Raw genomic sequence first — 15,367 nt, forward strand, 5'->3', positions numbered from 1 at the left:
GTTTGAGGCACCTGCAGGTGTCCAAATTGAGAAAAAGTGGGCTTGTTGGAAAGTTCTGTGAGTCTACTTTCGAACCCAACTGGAATTTGTGAATTTGGAGGTCATTTGCCCTGTCAAAACTTAATTCTCCCAAGACTGGTTTCTGCAACTCAAAAAAGGGCCAGAAAGTCATTTTTTGGTAGTTTTTTGACCTTTTGGGGGACCAAAACTACACAAAATCTCAAGTCCATCCGTGGGCATATGTAACTTTGCATGAAAAATCTGGAAATGCTGAGTTTTTGCCAAATGGAGTTGCCATGATGAAGGGTCGCGCGGGGGGTGAGACCCGTTAATGGAGAAAACCTGTAAATGGCACAAAAAATTCACAATTGACAAAATTTTCTCCAAATTTCTTGAAATTTGGGCTGAAAGTCCCCAATAAAGTACCATGCTTAGTCAAAGAGGCTTTGGCCAAAATTTGGAGTGGATCGAGCCTTTTCCGTCGTTTTAGTGCCTTGGCCAACCTCCTTGGATCCGACGATTGTAATTTTTACATTTCTCTAAAACCATGACACCTGTGAAAAAAGTGAAGGAGGTTTTTCTTCTTTGGCATGTTATGGACAAAAACCTCTCTTAGGTCTCCAAAATTCGTCTTTTATTTCTCTGTAACATCATTTGAGTGCGACTTGTTCCGATGTGTGAAACAAGGAATTTTGTCGAAATGGAGCGAAATGAAGGGGATAGGGGGCTTCTAAATTCTTGGGGAAATTTTTGGGAGTGGGGAGGGATGTTAGGAAGTAGGGGAAAGTGGAATCTCAGAGATTGAGTGAGGGGAAGGGGTCCAAAAGGGCAAAACACAGGCCAAACCTAGAAAATTGCCAGGTTGTAGCTAGAAACTAGGGTTTGTGCAAAAATGAGGAATTTGGCGGATCTAAGGGATGGGAAGCATTTGATAGGGTATTTTAAGGATAGGGGAAGGTGTATGAACATCTGGATACAATTTTTGCCGATGACTTGACCGTCCAAGAGAAATTGCCTTCAAAACCCTAGGAGAGGGAAATGACCTTGCCTAGGCGCAACTGAAGCATGAATAAGCTGTAGAATGACCCTATGGAACTTGACATGATGATGACAACCCTATGAATGATGATAGACTCAGCTAAATGGTGACATTAATTGGCATTTTGACAACTTTAAGCCCAAAAGCACAATGGAGACTTTTACTTGCAAATGAAGACCTTTAAAAATACAATCATGATCTTCTTGAACTATGGCAAGCAAGAATTGTTTAAGATTGAGGGCCTACCTTACGAAGTTTGGCAATTTGTGGCTCCTTGGTGAATTTGCAGGCAGTTTTACAAAGAGGGCGCTGACGGGTCGCGCGCCTCACCCAACGGATCGCGCGCCTCTGACGGGTCGCGCCCGTTATAATTTTGCACTAGCAGAGGTGCCCTGACGGGTTGCGCACCTCTGACGGGTCGCGCGCCTGGTTCAACAGGTCGCGCGCCTCCCAAACTCACTGAATTCACTCAAATGCGCTTGCAACTGATTTCTCTATCACTTGGATGCATAATGGAGCTTGATGGAGGGAAATAGAGCCTTTATAGCCTTGCTTTGAATAAATTTCATGTCACAACCCACTTTCTAATGTTTCTCTTTGACACTTTATAAAACTGACTTTTTTGGTTTCCTTTGTCCTGAAATTGACTCATTTAGTGCTTTTGCTTGATTCTTTTTGCAGGGAGATCTTCTGAGGGATCTTGGCAAGGGGACCAGGGTTACTGCTTCCCTTTTGAAGTCTTTTTGAAATTTCATCACTTTTTACAAAAATTTAAAATGACCTTGGGTTTAAAAACAGAGTTTTTAAATCCAAGGTGAAAATGAACTGTACAAGATAAAAAATCTCAAATAAACATCTTTACAATCATCCCTCTGGCTTGCTGAGCACTTATTGACCTTCAAAAACATGACCTTGTAAACATATTTGACCAAAACCCTAGACCTAGGAAATTGACCTCAAGACAAGACAAGACAAGCTTGAAAGAGCTTAATGACTGAAATGACCTGATCCAGCAATGCCAAGAGGGGTAAAATATACCAGCTCCTCCATCAGGTTTATGGCATGCCTAATGGGATGCAAAAATTGACACTGATGAGACACCTACCTATGCAAATGCAAAGAGTTTTGATCGCTGATGGAGGGCTCAAGACTGACTCTAACAAGATGATTCCCTTCACATAACTTACAGGGAAATATGACTTTACCCTTTTTCCCATGGACCTTACTATCACTAGTTGAATATTTGTCACCAACATGATCTCTAGAAGCTAACAACAAAGGTCGATGTGAGCCTATGGACCACACTTCTAATACCTTGGGAATACCAAGACAATCTCTAAGAAGGTGGTCACCCTTACATAACTTGCAAGGGAATTTACTTTGTGGGGTTGATTGGAAGGTTTCTCGACATCAGTTGCATCAGTAGCAATGGTTACATGGTTTTCCCCCTGCTTATTTTGCTTCTTCTTCTTCTGCTTCTTAGCTTCCTAGTTACTAGAATCAAGACTTTCACCAGGCGAAGAGGAAGAAAGCGATGAATAAACAATAGGTGATGAAGGAAAAAGGTAAACTTTTGGATCAACATGAGGTTGATGTTTTTCAGGTGGAGGAGAACTCAGTCGAGAAGTGGTTTGGACATTCGGAACCATACAGGTTGAAAATAACCAAACTGGAAAAACAACGGTAAATCTGGGAAGGGACAATGTTGCAATATAAGGAGCACTAATATTTCCAAAAGAAGGAAAATGACCAAGATTCTCATTAGTGGGGTTCCCTTGATTGGTAGACTCCTGAACTATTTCCATTAGCCTCAACCTAAGATCCTCTAAGTAGTTGTTCCATGGGTAGGATGTTGTTCTGCAGTAAATTAATAGATTTTAGAAAGTACAGACACAAAAAAATAAAGGGATAACTAGGCATAAAGATTTACCAAGCAACTATGAACTACAATATACACCTTGGTGAACCAAGGATTTAACATACATGTAGGAAATCTCCATGAATCTCGTATTCGGTGTATCGCAATATACAAGGTGGCCGACTCAATTACCTATGGATAGATAGAAACCTATTTGGGACTCCCAAGATATACGTGATGGTACGTGGAAGTGTAGTCTGTAGTAGTGTTGTCTAATGCATAATCGTTCAATGAGAGCATCGCCATATAATTTACATGTGTGGAGTGCCACCAATATATCTGAAGGTACATGGAGTATAATCCTATACACTCACATACGTGGAACGATATTTCACCCCCGGGATGCAATGCTGGAAAACAATGACAACTCCTACATTTAATGGCACCGAAACATGTCTCTAGCCTAGACCTCCAAAAGTTTGTGTTAATGTTACAAATGCTCCTTAGGTTGATTCAATAAATTTTACAGTTTATCTTTGATTATGTTTCATTTTTGGGGCTCACCATGAATATCACATGAATATCCTAAAATGAAAATCTAGCATGAGAAAATAGAAATCCTTTCTCTTTCAATGAAAATATAACTAAGGAAGGGAAGAAACACTCAAGATTGCAACACACAATATGCAACAAAAAAGATGCAAGCAATTTCCTTTCCAATGCAAATGTTCCTATGCTAATGAATGTGCAAAACCCTAAATTCTGATGCAAAATTTTTCTTTTCACCACACTTAATTTTCGAAATGAAGAAAACTAAGATGCAAATGTTCAATCACCGATTCAATTACACTTTTTAGAATGAGGAATAGATCAACAAGAATTCATCTAAGTGACCAACAAACAAATTAAATTAGTTTGCAAGAAGCCAAATGATAAGAACAAAGAAAAATAAAAACCAATTCTTACCAAAGAAAAACAACGCAAATTCAAAGAAAATGGAGGATTTAGAGGGACCACAAGACACTGAAGACTCAGGGAAGTTCAACTGGAAGTAGGATGACCAAAGAGAGGCTCAAGAACCAAGGAAAAATTCATGCAAAAACAGGGCAAACGCAGGTGCAAAAGAGGCACCAGTGCATTGCAACAATGGTACAGAGTGGGCCAAGGTCAAAGGAACAAGGTGTGTGTTGGGCCTCAGAAAGAGGATTCTGGCACAAAAATTGCAAAAAAGGTTCAATGAAATCACTTCCTAGGTTTGTTCTTGGTTAGATGATACAACAAAGGTATATCAAGGAGGTAATCAAATATAATGGAAAAGGAAAAAACCAAGGCAATACTCCATTCCCCATCAGATCCGCTAATTTGTTATGATATTTATGATTGCGTACAAAAGTATCTCCCCTAGGTTGATGGCTAACTTAGAAAAACAGAGAGACAAGGAACACAAATTTTTTCCTTAGAGTAAATAGATGACGAAGTGAAGCCTACTTGGAATCCTTCACACACTTCGCTCCTTATTTAGCTTGGAAGCTCCAATTCCAGCTCCGAATGCCAAAATTAGAACCTACACAGTCAGATAACACAAGCTAAGAAACTATGTGATCTATTCAGTATCATCTAAGTACTTCATTCAATATATCAACATGGTATTGAAATAAGTGAAATAACAATATTACATATAGGAAAACAATTAATTCTTTACATTAATATAAATGGAAGGAGATTACAACCATAAGTACCAATTGGTCTTGTAGAAGAGCTCCTCCAAGTTGTTGACTTGTCCTTTCCTTGTCACAATATGAACCTCCAACCACACTAATTGCATGAGATGATGACCACTCAGTATAGCAGCATAAGGGCATAATCACTCTCCAAAATCCAACCCCCAACCACATAGAAGGCTGAGAATATAGAGAAGTAGGGTAAGTTGGGAGTTCTTATCCAATTACCAATCTAGTGTAAGAGATCGACCTTTGATGGAGGGATAGGATCAAAGGATAAGTGGTAAAAACTCCAAAGTAGGGAAGGATATGATATGAATGTTTTATCCATGGTAAGTAGTTGAAACAACTCATGGAAACTCCTGGTAGGGGAAGCTTCTGGAATCTCGATCATTCTCCCATATTTCTAGAACCAATGCAGGTGCAAAGGGGAGTAATCTACTGGTGACCAACGAAGTCCACGGTGGAGCACCTTGTAGGTGAACACACCCGAGTAGGCTTATAGGGAGCGTTGGTCCTTAAACTAGCTCAAATGAAGTAGTTTAGGGCTGAAATTATGGGGGATGAAAGGAACATGGTTAGCACTTTGTGCAATATGGTGACAAGGGGGAAGAGGATGTTGATTGATCCCATTAAGAGGCTCACTAATAGGATGTGACAAAATGGCCTATAACACACATTGTTTCATATTTCTTTTAAATGTTCGTATCTTTGTGGTTGCAGGTCAGGAACAACGATGGTTACATTGGAAATATCATTACACTTAGCCCTGACCTTCTAACTGATTAGGTTATGAGTAGGCTTAGTTTCATTTAGTTCCTCTTGCATTGCATCCACCTTCTTTCTTGCTCTCTATATAGTCTCTGCATTTGTTTCTCTTTTGTATGATGTTTTTATCTTCAATCTCCATTTGCTTTGTCTCTTGTTTCTTCTTTTGGTTTTTATGTCCTTCTTTCGAGTTTTCTTAATAAGACCTTGTGTGAAAAAGTGCATGGCTCAAAAGGAATTTGTTGTGGAATAAAAGAGAACTACGACAACCACAACAATTGGCTTTCTATTGTTCTCCTTCTTTGTTTGGGAAAATATCATAGGTTGAGGTACGTCAAGATGGAAAATATGATTCCAATAGGAGAAACCTAAGGGAACCTATTATATCCACGTTTATGTTAGCACCTGAATTACTCAGCTTGGTATGCATCTACTTTTGTGTTAACGCTTGTCCAAACCAATATCGAAGGGATAAGGGGAAAATGTAAAGCAAGCAAACCTAAATCACAGGTCTTAAAATACTTCTATAAAGGGGAAACCTCCTCTGCTATCAATAAGTCAGTATCCCTCTTCTGCCCATTGAAAATAATAAGTTTCAATGCAAATTTATTTTAAATAAATAAATAAATGGGTGAAATAAGGGAAAGGATTCCTGTGTAGGGAGGTAAAGTAAACGAAATCATCGAGGTACTATCCAGGCTCGTTGGTAGTAAAGCAACGATTGTGCCCTTGAAGTGACTTTGTCGAGGTATTGTCTAGGACTGTTGGCATTGGAGAAACATCAGAGTTGAAAAATATATACTCTGAATATTATAAACTTGTCATGCACATTACCCTTTCCTGAATTGAACCAATTGTGATATGGTGTATCTTTGTGTCAGTTAAACCTAGTTGAGAAAAGAGACGATGTTATGTATGAAACCGGACGAAAGTGGGAAATTGGGGAAATCAATACTTCCTGAATGTTTGGCCCTTAACTGAAAGATACTCCCAAAAAGAGAAGATGAAGTCTTCCCAATGTGTCACCAAGTCTTGTCGCTGCTACACCACCCTCTAATATTTTCACTACAATCGAATTTTGGAGCCTACTATAACCGTCATATCTAATGTGTTTCTTTAATCATAAAATATTCTATGAGTTCCAGGTGTTCTTGAATGATCTCAAGTGTCATCGCATTGATTAGAACATCTTTAGGTGCATTTCATCGCCATAACATCTTTTATTGTTGTACAACGACACTTTTGGGTCGCAGTCACATACACTTCATCGTTTATACTTGGGGAATGTGCATAAAGTGTCTTTTTGATGTATATTAATTATTGGCCAAGATTTTCGAAGTTTTCTCGATGATTTAATACATATCATACATGGTTTTATGCCTATAAATCATCTTTCTCACCCTGTGACCAATCATCAAGACTTAGAAAAAATTCAGCTGTAAAGTGAGTCCATTAAGGCCAAGAGTGCATGAGTGCACTCCAAAGCCTTAATGGGATACCCTTTGTTGTTCAAAAGTGTGCCTTGTGCCCTCCTTAAGAGCTGGGCACACCCCAAAATCATGAAGCCCCTTCCCTATTCTGAACTGCAGCCTCAAAAAGTGACTAAGTCTTCCTTGAGCACACTCCCTCAACCTGAAGAAGTGTGCCCTTCTTGAATGCATTGGCACTTCCTGGAGACTGAAAACTCAATCCTTCATCCTATCCCGATGCACCATGCACCCTCCTAAACTGACTTGAGCGCACTTTCACACCCTGAAGGCACGGATCCTCAAGCTTCAGCCTTTAAGAGTGCACCTTGTGGCCTCCCCGAGGCCTCTTAGGCACATGAGGGCACCCAAAAGGCATTAAGCCTTAGCCTTCAACCTTTAGGAGTGTGTACTGCACCCTCCCTCTTTCCCTTTCACACATAACACACTTGGGAAGCTTGAAGCTTTCCCTTTCATCCTTTGGACATGCGACATGCACCTTACCTTGACTACTTTCTTCCTTAGGGTGCATGAGCACATGATGAAGCCTCGAATCTCCTCCTCCTTTGTCCTTCAACCTTTCAAGAGTGTGCCCTTGTGCCTTGAAGCTCCATTGACCATTTTAAGCACAATGAAAGGGCACAAACAAGAAAATATGCATAAAAAATGGTAGAGTAGGATGTTTTCAAGTTGATAGTCGCTCGTCATGTGTGATTGTAGAATCAGGTATTCTAGGGACCTCATCAAATTACACATGAGGAATATCGGGAAAAGAGGATAAACAAAGGAAGCATGAAAAGAACCAAGAACACACTTGAAACTTGATGATCAAAGCACCCTAAAGACTCCAAGTTTAAATACACTTTGGAGGGTGAAAGCGCCATGATCAAAATATAAGCAAAGAGAAACGACAAAGTGTAAGCCATGTCACCATTGGAGAAATTCCGTGTCATCAATCACTATTAGTCCTAGTCATGAAAGAGAGGGACACATCAAGTATCATCATATGATGATGTGGAAGTTATGATGAAGTATTGCAATCATTATAAAAGACAAAATATAATGTGTGTAAGTCCAAGAGTCATATGTGGAATGTGGAAAGTCACTTAGTCATATATGGACAAAATTTCTTTAGGAGAAGTCCAAAATTCATATAGAGGAGTCCAAAAGACATTTGAAGTTCAAGAGTTGTTTAGAAGTCCAAAGGACACATTAAAAAATCCATGAGTCATGAGGGTAATTCAAGGGTCGTGGGGATATGAAATTTCATTCCGCTTATTATAAAAGCAACCTCATAACTCAAGCAAAAGGGATTTTATAGGCTTAAGATTTGGAGATCTAGTCTTGGATTCTCTACTTGGCATAGGAGAGAAAACTATTCTTTGGAGAAGCAAGGAGTGACTTAATGTTCCACTATTGGAACTAGTGTTCACCATTATAATTGATGTACTTGGATATTTCACCTTATAATTGAAGCTTTATGAGGCAATACATGTTCATGCATGTATCAGAAATGTTTTAGGACTATTCCTGGGATGTTTACGACATATGTTTTGTTCATATGTAATGGAGAAATTGAACTGTTTTGGTGGCTTTGGTACTCATATTATTGAATGTGTGTTGTATTTTCTTTAATATCATTGTGTGAACTATTTCACTAATGAATATTTCCATGTTCTCGTGTGCCTCTTCTAGGATAGTACTATTACTTTCCTCTTAGAGAATCACTTCTTGTCTCCCCTAGTGAAGGTTTCCTTTTACATCCTATAATGGTGCTTCATAATGTCAACTTACTTTCTTATTCAAGGTTCATGTATATAATCTCTTATGCTACCTGTTGAAACCAAGACTAACCTTTGTGTTATGGTGGTTAGTTTGATACTCCAGATGGGGCTCCTACTCCAAACGGTGTGAGGTCTAATTTTGACATCACATCGGACAAACCCCTTATATGTTGGCAGTATCCACCACTGTCAACACCCACTTACTATGTTCTTCCAACCATAGGGTAGGTGCACAGAGATATAGCTAAAATTTAGTGATATGGAGGTTATATTCAGTGGACATATACACTAGGAGATAGGAGATGGATCCATTGAGCTTTCCTCTCCTAATATATTTAAATATATGGTTGAGTCCCTAAGGACCTCGAGAGACTGTAAGCAGTTTGCAACATCGAAAAGTAAAGGAAGAATAGAAACTCGGGAAACAACCATAAGGCATATCATATTCTAAGGTCTATCTTAGGATTTTGATAGATAAGCTTTGAGCTATTGGGCTAACCTTTAGTAAAAAATAGTAATATCCATCAAGTTCACGTCCAAGTACATGCCACAATCATAGGTGATCTAGTTTGTTCAAGTTGATTGTCTAAGTTCAATTAGTCATTGCAGGTCATCACTCCATGTTGAAAGGTCAAGATAGGGATTCTTAGCTAATACAAAGAGCTATAGGTTGGTTCGGTTAGCTTCATAGCTCAAACGATCCTGTAAGTCCTAGGTCTTAGTATGGTATGGAATAGCCCTAGGTTCACTCCCATATTCGAGGGAAACATGGGGTAGGGGTGTCCCCCCATTATACACACCATATACTCTTTTTCTCACTTCCCCTAGATGGTACCTTTTCTCTCTCATTTCCACCTTCTATATTTTCTTCCTGCATATCCCCAAAGCTCAATAAATAAATGTAGAACCAAACCCTAATCATGTTGAACTCAAGCCTTACTAATGAGAATGTGCATTGAATATGAATGAATATTTTTAATAGTTCTCTGTCTATGATAAACTAGTTAGGTAGCAATATGAGCCTTTATTAGTTGCATGATAGGCTAGTAGTCAGAATGAGTGTTATAGGGAAACTTTTCTGCGAGAAAGATTTGACCTCTTTTATAGGATTTAGATGGTAGTTATGAGCTACTAGATAGGTCACCTTAGCTTAACCTCTCTAATGTGAGGTTCAATATCTGACTAGTTAGAACTCCTTCATATGTTAATTGGCTTCAATCAATTAGCTCCACTCCTTCGTTTAGTCACTTCATTACCTTCCCTCGAGCTCAAGCGCAAGTCTTTGACAAGGACGAGAAAGGAAGTAGTTCAACTGATTTCAACCTCTAATTCTCCTCTTTCTTCCAGTTTGTATTAATCAATTCTATTATGATAATCTCTTTCTTGGCTTGAATTGGAATTTGAATCTATCTATTTGACCAAGTTCAGAGTTAGTTCTAGGACTTGGATTAATAGAAAGCAAGACACTCTATCTTTTCTCTTTGAGCTTTCCCTTTCTAGATCAATGACCGACTTTTTCCAGTAGTTTAGGAGTTTGATCTCATAACATGAATATGAATCAGAATGAGTGTTGTTGGGAGCTAAACTTGTATGCTTTAACTTGCCTCTTTATCCTATTTTCCTTCACATTTGCACTCATAAATAAGTTATTTCATATCCTAAATCACACGGGTATACCTCTAATCATGTATTTATGAATTAATTAATCATTGAAGCATAGTCTAGGGGATTATTACCAAAAGTGCTTGCTAAAATTTATCTTATGTGCAGATTTCCAAGTCAAATGGCTAAGTTTAATCATCAAGCTGGCAGCACTACTGTTAAATAGCAGATGTAACGATCGAACTAACCCATAATTACTCTTTCTATATTTTGTATTCAATTTTGGCTTATTACAGCCATTGTGTAATCACGCGCAACAATTACCTTATTCTTAGGAATTATTTTGTATAAGAGATGATAGAGAGTTTGAAACAGGGGGTTGGCATACGAGAGAGTTGAGGTTTGTAGCAATGGCTTTTATATTAATGAAATTTATAGATTTCTAATCTTTCTCTGAGTTTTTGAGTTCATCACAACACTGATCATGGAGTTGGGCCCATTCTCCTAATCAGGTGTTGCTGAGATAGTGTGTGCTTGGTTTTCTTTTCATGTATGTATTTCTTTTTCTTGCTGTGATGGTTTGATGTAAATGTTGTGAATTGAATTTCTATTACAATTAATTATTAATGTCTTGTTCATTTGTTGTTACAGTTAATTATTGTTGTCATTTTGATTTACTGTTATAGTTGTTTATGGTTTGTCAATGAATCCTTGACCAATTTTGGGTTGTACAATTGTTCATGCATATACATTGTGCGTTAACCTTGCAATAACCAATAGATCCCGAATTGGTAATTAATATGGGAAAGGGTTGAATAGTATCATTCACATTAGGACACCAACATTTTGGCGTCGTTTTCAGGGAGACTATGAAAGGTGCAAAAGCACAGTCGATGTTGGTCACTGGATAAATCTCGTGTCCTGGGGAGAGAAGTTTCTTACTCTGCTCCAGGTTTTAAGCTTTATTATTTGTTGTTGTTTTTTGTTTTTCTGTATTTATTTCGATTGATTGTATAGGGATCGCTCTCTCGCTCTTGGGAAGGAAGTTTTCTTACCTTACTCCAATCCCTAAGCTTAAGATTTATTTGCTTATTCTATTTTCCTTTTTCTTTTCTCTTAAAACCTTTCTCTCGTCCTGGGGAGGGAAGTTTTCTTACCCTGTTTCAGATCTTGAGTCTAGAATTTTCTTCATTGTTTTTTTTCTCTTAAGAATCACTCTCTCGCCCTGGGGAAGGAAGTTTTCTTACCTTCCTCTAGGTCCTGAGCTTATGGTTTTCTTTACTTTTCCTTTTGTTTTCTTTTTCCAAACCATTCTCTCGCCCTGGGGAGGGAAACTCTCTTACCCTGCTCTAGGCCCTGAGTTGTGAGAAATTTTAATGTTTTAATTGCATGAATAGAGATCCGAATAAAAGGGATAGAGGAGGACCCCCAAGGAAAGGAAGGAAGGATTTAGGTAGAAACACCTACATCCAGGAAATCATCGCGAAAGTTGAAGCTAAAGCATCTTCATGAGCCGATGTTAGGGTGAAGACTCACACACAGTTTGAGGGGCATACCATTGAACAACCAATACTACCCTCGATAGTGAGGACACCCCTTTCAACGACAGAAGGAGGGGAAGTAGAGAGCAAGGCATAAAAGAAAATAGAAGTACTCCTTTCAGTAGCAGAAGAAGAGAAGGTAACGAGTAGAGGGTTAGAAAAAAAAATCAATCCAAGTACACCTGTAGAAGGAAACTTGGGAGGATTTTCTTCACCACGTGATCAGGGAAGTATTGTTAAGCACCCTCATCCATCAGTTGTTATACAACAGGAACCTATTGAACCTATTGAAATTCCGAGTGACTATTGGAGGATATTCATGGCACGTCCAACCTCCTTGATTGAATTCCCAATTGGGGACATTAGAGGTGGTCCGTCGATGAAGCCCATTCCACTAAGCACTTCGCCTAACTTCCATGGGATTTCCTTAGAAGATCTAGACACATTTTTGTTGTAATTTGATATTGTCTATAGAGGATACGACTATGTAGTTGATGCTCAGAAATTGAAAATATTTCGTGCTACTCTAAAAGGGACAGCACTGCGATGGTTTATGGGTCTAGGTGGAAAATCTATCTCCTCATGGGACGAGATGAAGAAAGATTTTCTGAAGAAGTACCAGGATTATTGTAAATCCCACGATATAAAGGAAGAAACTTTTAAATTTATGCAGAAGGAGGATGAGAATATGGAGGATTGCGTGGAACATTTCAAATATACCCTACAAAGATCCGGCCATAGCAACCTGGATAAGGATATCTTGAAAAATATTTTTCTCTAGGCCCTAAGGGAGGACTCTCTGGAGCTTTTGAATATAGTAGGAAAGGGTGATATATCTAAGGATAATTTTGACTCCATCTATGAGTTATGCATTCAGTGTTCATGAGGGGCTGCAAGGAATAAATAAGGAATTTGGACCTCCAAAACATCCAGTGGAGGAATTACAAAGGTAAAGATTGGGAATCTGCTAGATAACTTGAAGGCTGACATCCTGAGTACACTTTCCTCTGAGATGGACACGTTATAGTTAGGAAGGACCATGGCTATCTTCTGCCCTTTGTGAGGGAACAAACATCCATTAAAGGAATGTCCATTAAATATTGTGGAGACTTGTACAATATGTGAACAAGTTCACTCCACCAGCTCATGTCTGTCTTTCCCTGGGCTAAAGGCAGTGTTCTAAGGAACAAATGAAGGATTAGAGATACTATGACTTATGGGTTCCAAAAACCCATGGCAGCCACGACCACCAAGCCAAAATCAAGGTATGTCTCAGTACCTTTCTCAATATTTTAGAAATTTAAATATGGGCCCTTAGTTAGTACCTTTTTCACCATCATGGCCTCAATTTTATCAGTATCCACCTTAGCAGTTTTGGTTCCCTCAGTATAGTTCAAACCCTTCATGGTCTCAGAATTGGCGAGGGCCTTCCCCTCCTCATGGGCAATTCCCTGAACCTATTCAAAAACATCAATTACAACTACATTCCAACATTCCCTCCATTACCCCTCCTCGTCCTTAGCTTCCTATCCAACCTAATCCAAATCCTAATAATAAGGGTGTTCAACAAACTGACACTCTCAACCATCCTTCATATAACATTTCTATCGTAGAATGTAATGAGATAAATTTGTAATCTAGTCAGGTAGTGAATGCTCAGACTTCACGAATTATCGTTGAACATATTGGTGATGAAGATCCAAAACTAGAATCTCGAGTAGCTAGGAATGAGTAAAATTTGAATTCAGTCAAACACCCCCCTCCTCATTCAATTTCTACTCAAGGCTGCCCCACTGATCCACCTTATCTCGGGAGATTAACCATGAGTAACAGAATCCTCAACTAGAATTTGACCTTTTAGGGGAACTACAAAACCTGTTTGTCAAAATTACCTTAATCCAAGCTATGAAGGATGTGCCTATTTATGCTAAGACAATTAGAGAATACTGTTCCAAGAAACTTGGAAAGAAAACAAAGGATTCTCTTACCATTCATGTTATGGGAAATATATTAGACATTATGCTGGGAAAATTTGTACCTGTGAAATATGGAGATCCAGGGAACCCAATTTTGATAGTGCAGATTAACGGGGTTGACATCCCAAATGTGATGGTAGATTTGGGGATTGCGATTAATGTTATCACATCTGAAACTATGCTCACATTAGGTCTATGAAATCTAAAACCAAATCCTGTTGTCTTGGAATTAGCAGAAAGATCTATAGTAAGGCCGACAGGAAAATTGGAAGACATAACCATTTCAGTAGACTCATGGTGTTATCCCATTGATCTTTTGGTATTACATGCACAGTCCCTAGCTGGTGGTCACCCTCTGATTTTAGGAAGGCCTTAGCTTGCAACAACAGATGCTTATATTGGATTTTGGTTAGGAAATATGGTGATATCAAATGGGGAAAATACAAAGAACCTTATTCTTTATCCCCCCACAGAACCAAGTTCATGAGGTAAGGAAACATTTAAAAAAAAATACCTACCTTTAGAAGGACCTGAAACCAAAAGTTAGGAAACCAAACCAGTCCTTACTATTAGTCAATCCTTCTATTTTAAAAATGAAATGAAAGATGATACTATTAATACTTTTATCAGTAGCCCCCATGTCGTTTCTGATACAACTCGTCAATTTCTAGAATCTGTTATGAATTGTGAAACGCAAGAAACTATTGAATCACAAATTTAAGACGGAGCTATTCCTATAGTTGTACCTTGTGACAGTGTTCAAATATAAATTGAGCCAGGAAAGACATTAAATATTAACCCTAATATTTCACCATCCCAGACCAAACAACTCCTAAAAGTCCTTTGTGAATATAAGGAAGCATTCCATGGAACTATACAGATATGAAGGGTATCCCTGCTGATTTATGCACTCATCATATATACATTAAAGAAGACTATCGGCTTGTGAGACAGCCCCAGAGAAGAATGAACCCCGCCCTAAAAAACATTGTCAAAGACGAACTTCAGAAGTTACTGGATGTAGGATTTATTTACCCTCTCTCAAATAGTCAATGGGTGTCTTTGCTAGGTATTGTTCCTAAAAAGAATGGTAAGTGGCAAATTTGTGTGGACTATAGGGAGATGAACAAAAAAACCTTGAAAGATCATTTTCCCTTACCCTTCATTGACCTAGTCCTTGATACCTTAGCTGGGAAGAAGCTTTTCTCCTTCTTGGATGGGTTTAGTGGGTATAACCAAATCCGAATAGCTCTTGGGGATTAGGATAGAACCATTTTTACAATTCCTTAGGGAACTTTCGCATACCGAGTCCTCCCATTTGGTCTTTGTAATGTGTCTGCTACCTTCCAGAGGGAAATATTAGGGATTTTCTCTGATCTGGTCAATGATAGTGTTGAGATTTATATGGATGATTTTACACCATATCGGGGATCATTTGAGGAAGGGTTGGAAAACTTGGAGAAGGTGTTTAAAAGATGCATACAAATGCATGTTTCTCTAAGTACAATTAAGTGTCATATGATGAGAGAAGAGGGCATAGTGCTGGGAGACTTGCTTTCAGCTACTGGAATTCAAGTTGATCCGACCAAGGTATAGGTAATATTTCATTTTC

Source organism: Pinus tabuliformis, chromosome J (assembly GCF_031772625.1).
Source record: "Pinus tabuliformis cultivar Carrire ecotype Pingquan chromosome J, CPIR1, whole genome shotgun sequence".
NCBI classification, from domain to species: domain Eukaryota; kingdom Viridiplantae; phylum Streptophyta; class Pinopsida; order Pinales; family Pinaceae; genus Pinus; species Pinus tabuliformis.